The sequence below is a fragment of the Cetorhinus maximus genome, chromosome 4 (genome assembly GCF_964194155.1).
Source record: "Cetorhinus maximus chromosome 4, sCetMax3.hap1.1, whole genome shotgun sequence".
Lineage (NCBI taxonomy): Eukaryota > Metazoa > Chordata > Chondrichthyes > Lamniformes > Cetorhinidae > Cetorhinus > Cetorhinus maximus.
This window is the reverse complement of record NC_135882.1, coordinates 137863538-137883680: the sequence shown is the minus strand read 5'-3', so window position 1 is coordinate 137883680 and position 20143 is coordinate 137863538. Positions and strand designations below refer to the sequence as shown.

At 41.9% G+C, this 20143-nt stretch overlaps 1 protein-coding gene across 3 annotated transcripts in view; it reads right to left on the bottom strand.

Annotated features, from left to right (window-relative positions):
• The window catches only part of LOC144679932 (xin actin-binding repeat-containing protein 1-like), a 32960-nt gene that overhangs the window by 9485 nt on the left and 3332 nt on the right, over positions 1-20143 (bottom strand). For 2 of the 3 annotated variants that reach the window (XM_078540907.1, XM_078540909.1), the window contains exons 2-3: positions 6830-6968; positions 2223-2279 (exon numbers count right to left, since the gene is read on the bottom strand). The gene's annotated coding sequence lies outside the window, so the exon portion shown is untranslated. The remainder of the gene's footprint in view (positions 1-2222; positions 2280-6829; positions 6969-20143) is intronic. The other variant, XM_078540908.1, reaches the window with a different exon arrangement.

Genomic DNA, 20143 nt, shown 5'->3' with positions numbered 1-20143 from the left:
ACGAGTAGATAACGCAGCTGCAAGCAGGCTAATTGGGACTGTCTAAGAAGAGTAATGTTATAAGTAAACTATGAGTGTAGAACTGGAGATGAAAAATTACACATTTAACAAGAGTTGAGCAAGATAAAATTAGAGGTTAAAGGGATAATTTGGACACAGAGATCAGATGGAACAATAATGGAGACTGGCATTATTGGAAGTCAACTGACCAGTACTGAATAATGGACATGTAAGTGTAGCTAAGTATTATGGAGTTTACTTAACTGATTTTGAGGGATCAGGGCCTATTAATGCAGAACCTCTCCTTATGAAAGTAAGTGAGTGAGGTAGAATCCATAATAGGGTACGTTGTCTATGGAAGGAACTTAAGTGACTGGGTCGAACCTGTGGCATTGTATATCCCCTATCTTACAGACTTGTCCAGTCTGGAGCTAAACAGTTGCCTAACCGATATTAAGTATTAGGGGCACACACTCAAACTATTGTGAAAATTTACTGGCATATCAAGGGAATGTCTAATGATGTTTACACGATGTAATCACATAATGTCTTGCCAATAAAAACAAAGGAGTGATGACATCAATGGAGTATGCAATAACTAAAGGTTTACGCTAACAGGCATTAAAGAGTACAATATCTCCTCAGTAAATTAGTTATTAAAGCACAAAAACAATTAAAACGTTTTGAAACCTATGGAATCCTATTACTAACTCTCCCTCCTCCACCTCTGTAGTTTACATTATACCAGACTTGAATCATCTTGATCTTTTCGATGTAAAGGAAGTGAAGACTATATCAGAGAAGCAGCAGAAGTCCCATCCCATGCTAGTCCAGAGTGCTTGAGTATTAATGACACAGCAAAAAAACATGGCTTAAAGGGGAACCACCATCATTTTAGGAAGAAGGAGGACCCAAAGAACTCAACACAATGTCTTGTCATATTATTGTCATCTGAGAATGGTAATTTTTTTTATGCTCTTATGGTATTTTTGTCAATGGTGTTGTTGAATGCTATCATAAAGCCAGTGTAATTAGCCTTTTGATGACAAGCATCCCCCTTTAAAACATTTTTGTTAATCAAAATCACTGCAAAATTCACACACAAACACAGACACGCTGATGATACTTTCCAGGTCAAAGCATACCAGATTTTATACAATATTGAAATACCACAGATTATTTTTGCTACTAAGAACATATCAATGTTGGCACTGTAGTGGGCATGTGGTATTTAAAATGATGAACAAATAGACCATAGACTTTGTCCTTCTCAACTTGGATTGTGTCTGGAGGAAGGATTTTGAACTGAACATCACTAGGGTGAGGAACTGATGGATACAGGTTAAACACCTTGGAGACAGGTGATGTGATGAATTAAGGCAATCACACAAATAATTTATTCAAATTTAATGGCCTATAAGTGATCTCTCTTGAGCATTTTGGTTCTCTATTCACACTGAATGGCTGCACTGATATAGAGACTATCCACAGAATTGAGCCTAATCTTGTGTTAGTCAGTTACCAAAGATCGACAATAGATGCAACATATCTTTTGCTGGGATTGTGATGGGCATTGAATGTAAACTTAGTACCAAGATGGCACACATTAGGAAGTGTCAAACTCATTCCACTTAGTGTCCTTAAAGCTAGTGAAGAGAGGAGACTTTCATGCCATTAATGTGTGGCTAGATTTGAACACAAGTCCCAGAGATGGAAATGTGACTTCAAGATCCCTGGTTGTAGTCTAATGGACTAATTCCAATTCATAATTCAAACCTTTGGGTGAAATTAAAAACAATCAAGACCCAAAATATTTAGCTTTAAACATATCTGACCATAGTCCCTTAATCTCTAAGAGCAGACTGAAAGTTAAAAATGAAGAAGGAACAAAGTAACTCGGCAGAATGAATTACAATATCTCTCCTGTCATGAGGCATCAAGCCAAAGTTCCAATCCCTAATGAGAGGGATCAAAAATGTGGAAGGAGGTAGAAAGGTCATCTCAGAAAGCTCTCATGCAATCCTGCTAATGGCCTTCTTCGGAACATCATTGACAGAAGGTGTCATGGATGGTTGGTTATGGACAGTGTGCAGTGTGGACTTGGGAGGTGGAAACTTGGGAGGGTGGAAACGGGAAGGGAAAAAACAAACCAATGCCAGCCATTGAGACCACTGCAAAGTACAATCCGTTCCAGTGCCGTTAAGCACACTCTTTTCTCCTACCTTGAACTGGCGAAGGTTGTTCACTGACTGAGGATTACTCCCTTGAGAAGAAATAGCCTAAAAATAAAATGAATCAATTTATAACTATAGGCTTCTGCAAACCCAGTGAAGACAAAGGTGTAAATAGAAGTTTACTCAAACCTAATTGTTAAATGTTAGCATCGCTCCTCTGCTGCACCAAAGTGCACCCGCCTGCCACTGCCCCCTCCTCAGGAGGCCTCAGTTGGTAATTACATAGATCTGAATCATGCAGATTAGAAAGCCTCGCTCTGCATTGCCAGGTTATCTCAGATGGGTAGCAAAAAGACCATCTAGAATAGCGAGAGAAGGGAAATCAGACTGGATTTCTTTTCCTAACCAATGTCTGGTAACAACTCCTGGAAGCTGATTTTGCACAAACAATGTTCCATAAATGAGCCATTCAAACAAAGGAGGTCTTTTCAGCCATTTGATCTTGACCCTTCAAATATCAAACCTATCATCCTTCAATTAAAGCTTGTTTTTAATATGCAACTAAATCAGACAGATGTGATCTCAGGTTAACTTCTCTTCCAAAGGACAACACCTCTGACTAATTAGCACTTCACATACTATAAACTAGTGTCAGCCAAGATTATAGCCCTCAGAGTATTTGGAATAGTGTTCAAACCCTACAACTCAGGGGTTATGAGTGCTACCAACTAGCCAAGCTGAAAGAAGCTCTGATGTACTGCACAATTTAATAGCCATTTACAAAAGTAATGGAGGGCAGCTGGTTTCATGGAACAGTACCCTGCCATGACTTAGTGCCTTAAGCACATCCATCACCTGCAGCCTGTATAGCTTATACTGACTTCATGTTCTCCAGCGTAGTGACTGCAGCAACATCATACTTTCAAATCCCTCCGCAGCCTCGGCCCACCTTGACCTCCCAGGACATACAACCAGAATCATCAACATAGATTTTATCTTCCAGAACGCTTTCATCATGCCACCTCATTCCCTACTATCAAAAACCTCCTTAAAATTTAGTTGTTTGACTACCTTTTCCTGCATCATTTGGGCATTTTATGATGTTATAAATATAGAGTGTTGAGAGCGGAGAACAATAAGATGAAATATGGGGTACATCATTGTGTCCACTTTCCAGTTGGAAATAAAGAAATAAAAATGACAAATTTTGCAGGGTTATGCCCACCACTCCAAGAACACCTGGAAGGAACTGGCATCACACTAATACAGGCGTTGGCACATTACATATGCTATGAGGTCCCTAATGTCTATTTGGGACCACTGAGGAAAATTAGGCATGGGGTCCACTCCTTGAAGGTTTGCCAGGTGTGAATTTGGTTGCCACAAAAAAGATAAGCTTTCTTTAATTGATGTGGAGCCAGAAGGAACAGGAATATTCCTCCCAATTTAACAGCCCTCCTGACAGCTGCTACCCACTGTGATCAAGTCCCTTCTGCTCTCCTCCCCACTTCCTTAGCACTTAGCTGAGGGTTGCTGCTGTCGAAGAAACTGATCTGAAATCATAGAAATTCTACAGAGCAGAAAGAAACCATTTGGACCAATTTGCCTATTTAATTAGTCACATTTCCCTGCCCTTTTCCCATAGCCCTGAAAGTTAGTATTGAATCTGGTTCCATCACCCTTTAAGGCAGTGCAGACTGGGTCGCAACAACTTAATGCATTAAAAAAATTCTCTTCATTTCCCCTCTTTTTTTTGCCAAAAACATTGAAACCTTAATATCTTAAATCTCTGTCCCCTGGTTACTGATCCTGCAGCCACTAAAAACAGTTCCTCCTTACTTAGTCTATCAAAATCCTTCATGGTTTTGAACACCTTGATCAAATCTCCTCTTCCCTGCTGTAAGGGGAACAATCTCTGTGACACCAATCTCTCCATGTAACTGAAGTCCTTGGTACCATTCTCATAAATCTTCCTTCACCCTTTCTAAGGTCTTGTTTTAGAAAAGTTTAACATGACTTCCTTGCTTTTCGACTCTTATCCCCTGTTTATGAAGCCAAGGATTCCATATATTTTCCGCACAGTCTTCTCAACTCATCCTTCCAAAAATTTTGTACGTTCACTGCCCCTTTAAAACTGTGCCATTTAGTTTATATCACCTCTCCTCTTCCTTTCTACAGAAGTGCACCCCTTAATACTTCTCTACATTAAAATGCATCTTCCATGTGCCCTCTTATTTCAGCAATCTGGCTATGTCACCTTCAAATTTTGAAGTTATGCCTTGTTTATCTAAGTCCAGGTTATATATCAAAAAGAGCAGTAGTCCTAATACTCACCCCTAGGGGGCACCATATACTCCCTCCAATTCAGAAAACAGCTGTTCATGACTGCTCTCTGCTTTCTGTCTCTTAACTAATTCTGTGTCCATACTCCACTGTCTCTTTAATGTCACGGGATTCAATTTTTACTAACAAGCTTATTAGGTGGTTCATTAAAATGCCTTTTGAAAGCCCTTATGCACAACATCAACCGTACTACCTTTGTTCCCTAAAATGGACAAGGTGCTTGTGGAAGCATGGCAGGTGACAGCAGCTTGCCAAAATTATTGAGATGAGGCCCAAGGCCCAATTTCAGGCTCGCCTCAGGCTTTTCGATTGGGACACGTAGTGTCCTAATTCTGGGTACAAAAGAGGCCCTGGCGAATTTCTACCCTGTTCTTTTTTTTTGGTGCCCTGCAGTAGCATTTTCCTTCCAAAAGGTGTCATGTGAGCATCGTGTATAAGGATACGGCTGCCTATTTATGAAGCAGAACAGCAGCTGGTCACTGCTGTGAGAAGCAGCCTGTTTGACTGCCTGAATCTTGACAGAGCTGCCAAGGAGCTGCCACTAGCAGGGGAAACATTGAGCAGGTTCATGTGGAAGATGGATAAACCACTTCAGATCCATAAAAATAACAGGCAGGACAGGATAAAAATAGCTTGGCACAAATGTAATGAATGTACATAAATCAGCTACTGAGCTTAACAAATTCCATTGAATCAGGTCTTTACAAGGATAATAATTTCTCCTTGAGGGAAGTTTTCACGTTAACCAGTAGCTTAATTGGCAAGCAAGAGACTTATTAAAATTCAAAGTGCAGGTGTTGACTTGCCCCATCAAAAGTATGATTTGCCCGTGTCTGGTGGAATATTAACCATTCTGCTCCATATGTGATGTAGTGCAACCAATGTTGTCCCATACATGGTGTAATAAAGAAAGACTCGCAGTTATATAGTGTCTTTCACTACCTAAGCATGTCCTTGTACTTTGCAGCCAGTTAAGCACTTTTGAAGTGCAGTCTTTGTTGCAGTGTAATTCAATTTGCTGATGGCACAAATTTAAGTGGTTTAGTTAGTTGTGTAGTTGGGAGCATAACATTACAAAGAGATATTGATAGATTAAGCGAGTGGGCAAAACTGTGGCAGATAGATTTCAACACAGGTAATTGAGAGGTCTTCTATTCTGGATCAAAAAAAGGACAGATCTGTGTTTTTTTAATGATGAAAAGCTAGGAACTGTGGAAGTCCGAAGAGGTTCCATATGTACAGATCACTAAAATGTAGCAGTCAAATACAAAAATAATCATAAAGGGCTAATGGAATGTTAGCCTTTATATCTGGAGGGCTAGATTATACTGGGGAGGAAGTTTTGCTGCAGCTGTACAAAGCCCTGGTCCGTCTGCATTTGGAGTATTATATGCTGTTCTGGGCACAACATCTTAAAAATGACAGATCAGTCTGGGAAGAAGTAAAACACAGGTTCACCTGTATGTCACCAGGGCTTCAGGGGTAAATTATAAGGAGTGATTACACACCATGTGTTCCCCGGAATATAGAAAGTTCATATGTGATTTGATAGAGATGTTAAGGATTTTGAAAGGAATTTATAGGGTAGAGGGCAACTGTTTCCAGTAGTGGGAGAGACTAGATCATGGGGCATAACCTTAAATTCGATGTCAGGCCATTCAGGAGGAAAGTTAGGAAATACTTTTTCAAACAGTGTGTGACAATCTGTCCTGCAAAAAGTAGTAGATTATTTGATTAATAATGTTAAATCTGAGATAGATACTGCTAGCAAAGGGTACTGAGGAATATGACGCTAAGGTGGGCAGATAGAGTTAGGATGCAGATCAGCTATGAACGCATTGATTGGCAGAAAAAGCTCAAGAGTCTGAATGGCCAAAACTTTAAAACTGAATTTAAATTCTCAAACTAGTATGGTGTAATTTGAAGTTATGGATTACTAATCTAGGCTCCCTAATAACTGGGTAACTCATGCAACCACTACCCTAGAACAAAAGCAAAATACTGCAGGTACTGGAAATCTGAAACATGAATGGAAAATACTGAAAATACTCAGCAGGTCAAACATCATCTTTTCCAAAGAGAACCAGCCCAAAATCTTTAAATTTTCCAGTTTACCTTCCCAATAATAGAACTGTCACAAATTAGTTCCTGACAAGTAAAGCAGAAAATTTGCCAAGTCAATTTTTTTTTGAAGCTGCCCCTTTAAGAACAGTTCTGCCTCTGCAAGCAATCCAGCAATGCCAGGGTGTGCTTAAGATGTCCTCTTGACCTTGTGGTTTTGAGAGAGAATGAATGGAATGCTGAATACTCACAGGCTTCACTGAGGAGTCTGCTGCAGATATTTTAGACAGATAGATGTGGCTGACCTCTCTCAGACAGAGGCGACCTCCTGTCCTTCCAGTGGCTGGTTGTTGGTCTTAGATGCCCTCAGATGCAATAATCTCTCCCCGTCTGCAAGAGGAAAGGTTTTTATTTAGTCAAATTTCAGGGGATGTGTTAACTGCTCCACAAAAACAAACTGCAAGCTTTTTTTTAAAAAAAAAACATGTTTCCGATTTCCAGCTGCTGCAATTCTGGTCTGTCCAGTTTCAAGTTGCTGCGGAGAGGCCTGAGACACTGGTTGCCAACCCATGTGGATTGTCCGGGAGTCCCCAGGAATTAGAGATTAATTTAAAGCATAACTTCCTCCCAGTTGCATTCCAACCCCTTGAGATAAAGGCCAACGTTCTATTAGCATTTTTGCACCTGTGCACTAGCTTTTAGTGATTTGCTCACATGGAAACCTAAGCCCTTTTGCTGCTCCACAGGTCATGGTCTCTCACCAATAAGAAAATATTCTGATTTTTCCTTCTCAGATTCAAACCTCATACTTTCCCACATTGAGTGCCATCTGCTACAACTTTGTCCATGTACTTAGCCTGGCTATGTTCCTTTGTAACCCACTGCTCCAAAGTACATAACTTTAAGTGCCTCCTAAATTAGTGTCATCTCATCCGAAGGTGCTTCATAGAGCAATAAAATAGATGTGAACAGTATTAAAAGTGCTCGAGGGATAGAATGAAAGTATGGATTTTGAAGCATTTTTGAAGCAGGGGAGTAAGGGCAAGGCAGAAGGATTTAGGAAGAGAATTTGAGAAAAGATGGCTGAAAACATTGCCACACAATCCATTTAAGAAAACACTGTAAAACTGTAGATCAACTCATTTCCCTCAGACACATACCCATTACTGCGGTGCAAATCCAGTTTCAGTCATGAGGTGCATGTCTTCCAATTTAATTTGCTTGGTCAATATGATCCCCCTAGTCATGTAGGAACCTGTATGGATACGCTGCCTTATTGTCTTACTCCTGCTTCCAAAACTCTCCTCCAAACCAATCGTGCCACTGATACAGAGCACCCTCTCACTAGCCCCCCTCCCTCACTACTCCTGCTGTCTTCCCTTTTCCTGCTCTTATCAGTGTTGTTACTTTTTCTTTTTCAAAAGTTTTGAGACATTTTGGGTTGGACTTTCACTGGCGGGACCCGACTTGGGGATTCCCGCCCCCATTTGCGGCCCTGGAAATTTTCACTAGTGTGGGATAAAGGTGCAGCTAGTGAGCCAGCAGCTGACACTCCCGTCCTGGCCTGGTGAGGCATCTCCTAGTCCCCTGCAATTTTTCTGGAATCGGGCTAGCCTCCTCATTACTTGTGGTCGATGGCCCCTCAGAGATGTCAGGAACCATTGTCTGGATTCGGGAACCTTATGAAAGGAATGTTTAAAATGCCTTACCATTGTCCCCAGCCACACCTCAGGTCCCTTATACCCTCCATGCCAACTCAATGCCAACTCATGCCCCTCCCATGCCCATATACCCAGTGTGTACTATGTACATAACCAATGAGCCATATAATAACAATGGCAAGTGTGTTGAGGGAAAAAAAACACCCATTCAGAATTTTTCCTTGAGAAAAAAACTGCCATTCCTACAACCCTAAAAAAGTGTCAAAAAGTGTTAAAACTTCAATAACAGAGGCTTGAAACACTTCACATCTCTCATTCTTGTCCAAATAAACACTGAGATATTGACAAAAGAGATCACAGAAAGAATAACTTATCATAGGCATTTAATGGTGTCAATCAAATAAAGTCAACAATTCACTTCACTTGTCAAAACAGATTTCCTCACTAATGCTTTTACTGGTGTGGGCTCTCAGCTAAGCATGTATAATGAGGTTATGTATACATAAGTTGGAATTGGGGGTATGAGGGTCCATGGGGACTGGCTGGGACCATGAGTTGGTATTGATTTGGCATGGAGTGTATGAAGGTCAATGTGGAGTGGAGTGGGTGGGTGCGGTGGGGTGAGGTGGCATGAAAGGTGAAGATTAGACGGCTGAACTGCTTTTAATACACGTGGGAATGAAGCCCTAAAGACTGAGATAGGCTTTCTAACCAACCACCTCTGTGGCTGCCTAGGATCGGCTTCCAGGGTCAATGGACCTGAGTCCAGCCTGCACTCACAACCCCGCCCCCACCCCCTCTCCCCCGAACCACTCCCCCTTGGAGTGAAAATTGTGTGTGGCTGGGCACTTTAAATCAAAGTGGGTCTGGTGGGTCGGGAAATTTCCCAACACCAGGTATCTGCCTTGGTACCAAATATCTGACCCTTTAATGAGTGTGAGGAGCTCTATTGAAATGCAGTTTGTTGTTGTAATTGATGTCATGATGTTATTGGCATTCCAGCTATGTGTTTGTTCCCCTATTTCTTACAAATGTCAAGACAACCATATTTAAGAATCTAGCAGACAGTGTGAGTTGCAGGCTTGTTATCAGCTGAAATCCTAGGGCATCCAATCCTGTCCTTATTCTACAATCCCAAGCACGGCTTGTCCAAACCCATTAATTCCTCATTAGCCTTGTATTCTCTCTTACTCTTGAAATATTGGTGGTATCCTGCACCATGAACCCCAGCCCTTCACCAAGGTTTCTTAATATGTGCATCTTAAAAAGAGCATTCATTGTCACTCAAAGACACTCTTATTCCCCCTCTCTCCCCAGTCCAAAATATCATTCACAAGACACTAATAATACTAAGCCCAAACTACACACCTGCAAGCACCTTTCAAGCTTTTGGAGCTTTTTGAGATGGGTTGTTGCAGTCGTTAGTGAACTAATCACTGACCATAAAATACATGCACACGCATGCACGCACAGAGGGAGCTGCAGACTCAGCACAGAGCAGCTATGAATTGGCAGCCAACAATATGTCAGTCGCTGGAGTTATCAACGCTGAATAAACAACGACCTCAAGCAAAGGGAATGCCAGCCCACCCATTGTGTGGAACAAGGGCAGGAAGAGATTGTGATCCATCCCTACAGGAATCGCTGTCAGCTGGCTTTAGAGCCTTAGGTTACTTACAATAAACAATTACAGGATCTGCTGTACAATCAAATCATGCTCCTCTGTTTAATAAATGTCCCAATTATGAGTGGGGCCAGTTCCAAGCTTTTATTGTCTAGCCGGCTGTCTGTCTGACACGTGTGGAGACCTTACATTGCACTCCAAAGAATCTCCAAATCCAAAATACTGAAAACCACCTAAGAGTTTCTTTTGCAGAAAAGAAAGAGCTTGAATTTATGCAGCTTCTTTCATGTCTTCAGGTTGTCAAAAACTTGTTGAATTTGCTGTTGTAATCACTGCAGCTAATTTGCACAGAGCTAGATCCCATTAACTACAAGGAGATGAATGGCCAGATAATGCTTTGATGATGAAAGACAAATATCGGCCAAAATGTCTCCCTTGCTCTTTACCAAAAATTGCCATGTCTACAATCTGAAAGATCAGGCAGGCCCTTAATTTAACATCTTATCCCAAAAATGACACATTAAGAAGTGCAGTGCTCCTTCTATGTGGCAATTAAGTGCTCAAATCCTGGAGTGTGGCTTTTGATTCCGATTGCTCTCACTGAGCCAAGGCTGATACTTGTTTACCTGATATTTCACAAATATTTCTTTTGGATATCCTGAAGACATGAAAGGCACTGCACACAGCTCTTTTGTTTCTGTATACAGAAACTCTTAAAAGGATACACTTTTTCCCTAACAAAAACAAAAATACCTGGAAAAACTCAGCAGGTCTGGCAGCATCTGTGGAGAGGAACACAGTTAACGTTTCGAGTCTGAATGACTTTTTCCCTGTTGCAACGCCAGACTTATCACACTCAACCATGAGAATTAAGGGCTAGAAGTGAGATAGGGCATGGAATAAAAATGGTGAAGGGATAGAGTAGAAATGGACAGATGATGGGAGAAAGATGAGATAGGAGCCTGTGCAATGTTGGATTCTGAGGTTTAACTTGCTTTTATATAGCAGCTTATATTACAAAGCACATTACACACATTGAAAACTTTGAAATGCAGTGATTATTATTTTCTAACTGGCAACTGCAGCAGCCATTTTGCATACACTATAATCACAAGATGTCCCAGCTACCAATGTGACAACTGACTAGTTAGACTTAGCTTTGTCTCTTACTGGTTGAGGGGGAATGATGGCTTGGACACCAGGGAAAATCCCATATTTTGTTCAAATGGTACCAGCTAATTCTTTGACTTTTGCCTGAATGGACTATTAGGGCCTCACTGTTAATATGTTATCAGGAACTCTGACACGCTTTCCCTTAGGAATACACTGTGTACTGCTTAGACTATAAACTCATGGGGCAGTACTTGAACCCATAGTCTTCCAGCTAAGAAGTGACAGTGCTACTACATACTGCAAACTGTACTTAACAATTAATACATTCACATCATGAGCCACAGAAATAAGTAGGAAAAAATTATGAATTTAATAAAGACACTTGTCCAGCTTATATCTTAGAAATTTTCAGAAAGTGTACTCAAAAATAAATTTGCCTTGGCCAAAACTGGACATATGCCCAGCAACCTTGTTTGTGATCTCATCACTAATTATGGATAATCCTCTTAATTTGTCTACTGGTTTAGAAAATATTGTTTATAACTCTCTCTGTCCACCAGACATGGAGTAAAATGTTTATTTTTAAATTGGCAAACACATGCCATTGAATGTTTTCAGAATAGCCTTAATATTACTGCCTCTGTCAGTAAGCAAGAGGAGCTTGGCTTTGGGCCTGACATGGTCTCTGCAGGCCAAGCTGTATGGTAACTGCAGTCATGTGAGGTGCCAGAACTGTTTTCCTGTCTCATAATGTGACATATTTCCAATCTCATTGAAATTATTCATGTAAAAAATTCAGGGGAAATTTTCACTGAATACTTTAGACATGAAAAAAGCAAGAGATTTGGCCAATTTGGAATATTAAGTTGCAAAACCGGTTTAGCACAATGTGCCATCTTGGTAAAGGAATTTGAAGCCAGCAATAGGAACGGCCACCCAGAGAAGGGGCTGATTGACAACGTGTTTGTGGCCATTACAGAGGCAGCATGTCATTTTGGTGGATAGCCCTTTATTAAATGATCTCTTCCAACAGTGACCAGCTGAACAGGGGAAAACAAGTCATTGCTGAGAATTTCGAGCACTGTCAAAGCTATCATCTTTTACTGTTCATTTGCTGCTAGAGATTTGAAGGGACCTTTTGCATCAAATCAGTAGACTTATTGGAGACGTTGTCAAGACTTAACTTACTATTGATAGAGTGTCGGTTCAGGAGATCAGGACGTAGAATTGGTTTGGTTGGAGATGTGGAATAGTAGGGGAAATAAGTCACTGCTAGGAGTGGCCTACAGGCCACTAACAGTAAACAAAATGTAGGGCAAAGTACACAAGAAGAAATATTGGGTGCTTGTGATAAAGGGATGGCAATAATCATGGGTGACTTTAATCTATATGTAAACTGGAAAAATCAGATTGGCAGTAATAGCCTGGATGAGGAGTTCTCAGATTGCTTCCAAGATAATTTCTTAGAGAAGCATGCCTGAAACCAACCAGAGAGCAGGTTATATTAGACTTGGTATTGTGTAGTGTGACAGGATTAATTAATGACCTCAGAGTAAAGGCACCCCTAGGTAGCAGCGACCACAATATGATTGAATTTTACATCCAGTTTGAAATGGAGAAGAGTGGGTCTAAGACTAGTATTTTAAACTTAAATAAGGGCAACTATGTGGACATGAAAGCTGAGCTAGCTGAAGTGAACTGGGATACTAGGCTAGGGGATAGATCAATAGAGGAGCAGTGGCAGACATTTAAGGGGATTTTTCAGAATACTCAGAATAAGTATATTCCTACCTTAAAGAAAAATTCTAAAGAGAGGACCCACCATCCATGGTTAACTAAAGAAGTTAGGGAAAGCATCAAACTTAAGGAAAAAGCATATAACTGTGCAAAGATGAGTGGCAGGTCAGATGATTGGTCAGACTATAAAGAATGGCAGAGAATGACTAAAAGATTAATCAGGATGAAGAAATTTGAGTATGAGAGGAAGCTAGCTATAAATGTAAAAACAGAAAGCAAGAGTTTCTACAGGTATTTAACAGGAAAAGAATAGGTAAATGAGTGTTTGTCTTCTAGAGAGTGAGAATGGGGAGTTAATAGTAGATAATAAGGAAAGGCTGATGAAATGAACAAATATTTTGCCTGTGTTCACTATAGAGGATACAAAAAACATTCCAGTAATAGCTGTAAATCAGGAGGTGGAAGGGAGAGATGAACTTGGTGAAATTGTAATCACTAGGGAAGCGGTACTGAGCAAACTGATGGAGCTCCGGGCTGACAAGTCACCAGCTCCTGATGGACCTCATCCTAGGGTCTGAGAAGAGGTGGCTAATGAGATAGTAGGTGTGCTGGTGTTGATTTTCCAAAATTCCTTAGATTCTGGAAAGGTTCCATCAGACTGGGAAGTAGCAAATATAACCCCTCTATTCAAGAAGGGAGGGGAGGCAGAAAAAAAGGAAACTATAGGCCACCTTCTATCATGGGGAAGGTGTTGGGCTCGATCATTAAAGGGATTATAGCTGTGCAAAAACTCAGGGTAACCGGGAAGAGTCAGCATGGTTTTGTGAAAGGGAAATCATGTTTAACCAATTTATTAGAGTTCTTTGAAGGAGTAACATATGCTGTGGATAAAGGGGAGCCTGAAGATTCCAGAAGGTATTTGATAAGGTGGAAAATAAAAGCTCATGGTGTATAGGGATAACATAATAGCATGGATACATGATCCATCCTATGATCAAGAAGTTCGCAGATGACACGAAAATTGGTAGGGTGATAAATAGTGAGGAGGATAGTTGTAAACTGCAGGAGAATATCAATGGACTTGGCAGGTAGGCAGGGCAGTGGCAAATGGAATTCAACCCAGAAAAGTATGAGGTAAACAATTGGGGAGGGCTAACAATTACACTATGACCCTGAAAAGTACTGAAGGTCAGAGGGTCCTTGGTGTACATAACCACAGGTCCCTGAGGGTAGCAGGGCAGGTAGATATGGTGGTTAAGAAGGCATATGGGATATTTGCCTTATTTGCTGAGGCATAGAATACAAGAGCAGGGAAGTTATGCTGGAACTGTATAAAACGCTGATTAGGCCACAACTGGAGTACTGCGTGCAGTTCTGGTTGCCACATTATAGGAAGGATGTGATTGCACTGGAGAGGGTGCAGAGGAGATTTACAAGGATGGGCTGGAGGGTCTGAGCTTTGAGGAAAGATTGGATAGGCTGGGGTTGTTTTCCTTAGAGCAGCAAAAGTGAGAGGGGTCCTGATAGAGATGTAAAAGATTATGAGGGGCATATATAAGGTGGATAGGAAAACACTTTTCCATTAGTACAGATTTCAATAGCCAGGGGGCATAGAGTTAAGGTAAGAGGTAGAAGGCTAAAAGGGGGTTGAGGAGAAATGTTTTCACCCAGAGGTTGGTGGGAGATTGGAACTAATTGCCTGAAAGGGTGGTTGAGTCAGAAACTTGTGTAACATTTAAGAAGTATTTAGATATTCACTTGTGTTGCCATAGCCTCCAGGCTATGGGCCAAGCGCTGGAAAATGGGATTAGTGTAGTCAGATCTTTGTTGACCAGCACAGACACGATGGATCAAATGGCCTCCTTCTGTGCTATAAACATCTATGAGTCTATGATTGGCTGGCTGGCAGAAAACAGAGAGTATGCATAAATGGGTCTTTGTCTGATTGGCAGGGTGTGACAAGTGGAGTCCCACAGGGGCCTGTGCTGGGGCTTCAACTTTTCACAATTTACATCAATGACTTAGATGAGGGGAGTGAAGGCATGCTAGCTAAATTTGCATATGACATAAAGATAGATAGGAAAGTATGTTGCGAAGAAGACATAAGGAGTTTGCAGATGGATATAGATAGGTTGACTGAGTGGGCAAAAATATGGCAGTTGGAGTATAACGTAGGAAATTGTGTAGTGTTCACCTTGGCAGGAAGAATTAAAAGCAGAGTATTACTTAAAAGGAGAACGACTGCAGAATTCTGAGGTGCAGAGGGATCTATATATTATAGTGCATGAGTCTCAGAAAGTTAGTATGAAGGTACAGCACATAATCAAGAAGGCCAACAGAATGCTGTGCTTTATTACGAGAGTAATTGAACATATAAGTAAGGCTGTTATGCTTCAGTTATACAGGGCATTGGTAAGACCACATCTTGAATACTGTAGCAGTTTTGGTCCCCTTATTTAAGGAAGGATGTAAATGTTGTTGGACGTAGTTCAGAGGAGGTTTACTAGATTGATACCTGGAATGCGCGGGTTGTCTTATGAGGAAAGATTGGACAGGCTGGGCTTGTTTCCACTGCAGTTTAGAAGAGTGAGGAGTGACTTAATTAAAGCATATAAGATCCTGACCAGGTGGACTTGGAAAGGATGTTTCCTCTTGTGGGTGAGTCTAGAACTAGAGGCACTGTTTTAAAATTAGGGGTCGCCCTTATGGAGCAGAGATGAAGAGAAATCTTTTCTCTCAGAGGGCTGTGCAACTTTGGAATTCTCTGCCCCAGAAGGCAATGGAAACATTGACCATTGAATATTTTTATGGTAGTGGTAGATAAATTCTTTTAGGCAAGAGAATCAAAGGTTATTGGGGGCAGACGGGAATGTGGAACTCACGCAAACAGATCAGCCATGATTTATTGAATGGCGGAGCAGGCTCAAGGAGCCATATGGCCTATTTCTGTTCCTATTTCATATGTTCATATGTATTGGTGAAGAGAAACATAAAGTAATGAATAGGGAGATAAAGAGTCTGGGAATATTGAAATATAGAGAAAAAAGTCAGAACATGCATGCAGTTATATAGTGACAAAGGCTAGCAAGAGAGAAATAGATTTATTGACAGTGATATAGAAACATAGGTCCAGATTTTCACCTATGGAGATGGAGAGCCTCTCCATCATGGTGAAAACCCAAAAAATGGCTGAAAATTCTAAGCCCCTGCCCCAAACCTGGCATTTCCGATCTTTGGGGAGGGTGGGGTTGGAGTCAGGCTGGGGTTCACGCCTGTGCCATTCGTGGAGGAAGGTGGCCATTTACCTCTTTGGACCTGGTCCCAGGACATCTTTGGAAGAGGTAAGGCACCCTTAAGGATTGTTAAAATTAAACATGATTATGCACTTTTTACGCACAAGCTCACTCGAACTGTCAAGCTGTCAAGGAACTGTCCAGCTGTCAAGGGACTGTCAAAGAGCTATCCAGCTGTCAAGGAACTATCTAGGAACTATCAAAGTCATCAAACTTGTCAAGGAAGTATAATAGATGAGTAAGAATATTAGGTGAGTTGGCATGGAGGAGGTAAGGGTGGTGGGTGAGGACGTGTGGGTTGGCACAGGTGGTATGATGGTCCATGGGGGTGACTGGGGGTCAATGGTTGGCATAGGTTGGCCAACCTATGTGTGAGTGGTGAGGATTGGAGTGCTGTTTTTTGTTTTAATCTTTTACTTTATTTATTTAAACATAGGGCAGGATTTTTAGGTCATCCTGCGGGCGTGATCGGTGAGCCCGGGAGAGGCCGGGTAACGGACCACTGCCCGCAATCGGCCCCCAACCGTGATTTCATACTGTCTGGCCAATTAATGGGCAGCCAGTGTGAAACAAGCGCTGAAATGCTCAGTGCTGCCGGGGTGGGGGCGGGAGGAGGGCCGGCGCTGATGTAAGCGCGGGTGCAGGGGAGCGCGGAATGAAAGCTCCCTGAAGGCAGATAGCTACCTCAGGGATCTGAATAATTTAAAACCAATAAATAAAGATTTTATAATCTGGAAAAAAAATGTCCACGCATCAGAATCAATCACCTGAACAAATACATGATGAAAATTCTGTCCATACATTTTTATGTTTTTTTTATTTAATAACAGAAACTTCATCCCGCCCTTGGATGAGGTTTCATCAAAAATGCAAAGTCCGCCTGGCAGATTCGCCCATCCGCCAACTGTAAGGTTGGATGGACCACAAAAAATCAGCGACAATTAGAACTTTAATGGGTTTAATTGCCCTCTTAATGATCAGCGGGAGTGCTTCTGACTTTTGCGCATGCCCGCCGACTGATATATTGCATGAGCACAGGATGATGTCGGGACGCTTGCCCGACGTCATCACGCGCTATTTCACGCTCAAGCGGAGTTGGGCGCTTCCCCGCATGCTGACCTAAAAATTCTGCCCACAGTGCCTGTGCACAGGGGCAGGTCTCCACATCTGGCAGCCTGCACTCTTGTCCTGGGGTCACCCGACCCAAATCCTATTTCTCCCACCGACTGAAAATCTGACCTGCGGACGGACATTTTCGTGGAGCTAGGAAACCTCCTGACTGTGTGCGCCCAACCCTGGGATGAAAGCCTGGGCCATGGATTTGTATAGATAGTTCCTTTTCCAGTACCTCAAAACTGTGAAATGTTTTACAATCTCTGTGCTTTTATAACTCAGACTTAGTGCCATCTAAATTACTCTTTGATCTATCTCAACTTACCACCTACTCATTTCAACTCTGGTGATGCCTGAGGGCTTTGCCCCTACAACATTAGCCTTGTTCTGCATCCTGAGCATTATTAGTTTGGTCTTGATTCAGCATCGTAAGTGTTGCTCCTGTATCATGAACTTTGGCCCTCTTTCATAGACCTGGGCCTGTGGATTGTGGTTCAGTATCACAGGCTTCACTTCGAATTATGAATCATGGCCCTGTTCCATAGACCTAGACCTGTTTCATAAACTCAGGCCCTACATTATGGGTCTTGACCCTGCACCATGTTTGGCTGAAAATCAGATAGGGTTCTAAAATCAGCAAAGTGCATTTCTGGCTGGTGACTGCACGCATGATGTTCTATATAAATTGCCAGTTTTAAAGTAATAAACTTGTCACAATTGCACTGATAGGGAATTGCTACAGATCAGAAAGAAAGTCCATCAAAGCTCCCGACAATTGCCTAGGTTTGCAAGAATGTGAAGTCACTATTCTTGGAAGGGAATCTGAAAGAGGTTTCCCTGAAGTGACAGCTGTTGAAGAGCAGGGGAGACCAGTTGGTGAAGTTGGACAGTTTCAGCCCATGAAACAATTAATCGGCTTCTAAGTATTTCAGACTCACAGCTCCAGCCGCCTTAACCCAACAACTCACTCACAACTCACGATACAAATCCCCTAGAGTTTCCTTATTACTGTAGCAGTGGATAAAAGTTCAAGCCTTTCTCCCATTTTAAATTCTTAAATTCTGACTTGAAGATAGTGATTGAGAGGACGATGTCAGGCCGGATTATACCTTGAGGACAGGCTCCCCGCATCCCAGCGTAAATTTCAGGGGCGAGCCCGCCAAGCAGGGGTGGGCTCGCCCTGTTTTAAATTTTCAGGCAAAGACCCTTTAATTAGCATAAGGTGGGACTTCCGTCTGTCTCCGGGAAGACTCATAGAGCTGCTGGCCAATCAGAGGCTGACAGCTCTGCATACCATCTGTGCCAGCAGGAGCAGTGGCCACTCCTGGTACAGGTAAGCCAAGAAGATGGCATTCAGCAATGAACTCGGACACTCAGATAGGTCTGAGGTCTCACTGGGGACAGGCTGTCAATTTTAATAATTCCAGCACTGGTGTCTCTGCCTTCAGTTGCCTAGGCCCTAAGCTCTGGGATACCCTCCCTACACCTCTCCACCTCTCTACCTCACTTTCCTCCTGTAAGACATTCCTATAAACCTACCTCTTTGACCAAGCTTTTGGTCATCTGACCTAATATCTCCTTACATGACGCGCGCCATATCCTGTTTAAAAATGTTTCTGTGAAACGCCTTGGAACGTTTTATTACATTGAAGGCACTATAAATGTTGTTGTTGTTGCAGTGCTTCGACGTGCTGCACTGTCAGAGGTTCTGTCAGACGTTAAAGGTAAGCACTGTCTGCCATTTTAGGTAAACATAAAAGATCCCATGAACTATTTTAAAGCAGAGCAGAGGAGTTCTGTCCAGTGTCCTGGCCAATATTTATCCCACAGTATTTTTATTTTATTCATTCATGGGGACATCACCTAAATAGAGTATCTGGTCATTATTATATTTCTGTTTACAGAAGTTTGCTGTGCTCATATTAGTTGACACCTTTCCTACATTTACAATAGTGACTCTACTTCCAAAGTATTAAATTGGCTATGGGGCATCCCAAGATCAGGAAGAGCACTTTAAAAATGCAAGTCTTTCTTTCTTTGATTCAGGTTGTTTGTGGATGTGGATACTTCAGGATGCTGACACAGAGGGTTGATTCCCAATTCCCCTGCCTGCTACAGCAGCCATCTTGTACAGGATATGTGCACACAGTTGATCTATGATATAGATAGAATAGCAACGCACTTGGCCTTGACAGTTATTGGTTTATTTACAACATACAGGCCAAAAAGCCCAACAATGCATCCCCTAATAATTTTGAGAAAAATTAAAAACCTCCTAGTGCTATTTTGTAGAATCTACATACTGCCATTTTCTCCCCACATGTTTCTTCTCCTTGCCTGTGGTCTCTGGTTCATTATGGAGATGTGATAGACATGCCATGGCCTGTAACCTCCAGCATATTGCCTATATGACCTTTCCTTTTTCTAATTGTTTTTGCATATCTGCCCAGAAACCACTGACCTACACAGAGCACCCTTAGGGACCTTGCCAAGCGTGCATTCTTCATGAGCCTGTACGAAGGGCATTAACAGGCAGTTTGACCAAGAGGGTCATCACAGTTGAGACCAATGTCCAGCCATGTTGACTTTCCAATGGTGGTTACTGATTGATTTTCCTTTTCTTGACTCCGTAGGCAGAGGTTTATCAGCTTTGGTTCACTGGGTAGCCCTCTTACCTCTGAATCACAAGGTTCTGGGTTCAGGTTTCACTGAGCTTGAGCACAAAGAAATCAAGGCTGACACGCCTATTGGAGGTGCAGTCTTTTGGATGAGATGTTAAACAGAGGCCCCATCTACCTACTCAGGAAAGATTCTATGGCGCTATTTTGAAGAAGAGCAGATGAGTTATCTCCAGTGTGCTGGCTGATATTTATCCCACAATCAACATCACAAAAAAGCAGATTGTTTGATCATTATCATATCGCTGTTTGAGAGAGATTGCTGTGCACAAATTGGCTGTCATGTTTCCTATATTTCAATAGTGACTACACTTCAAAAGTGCTTCACGTACTTGTAAAGTACTTT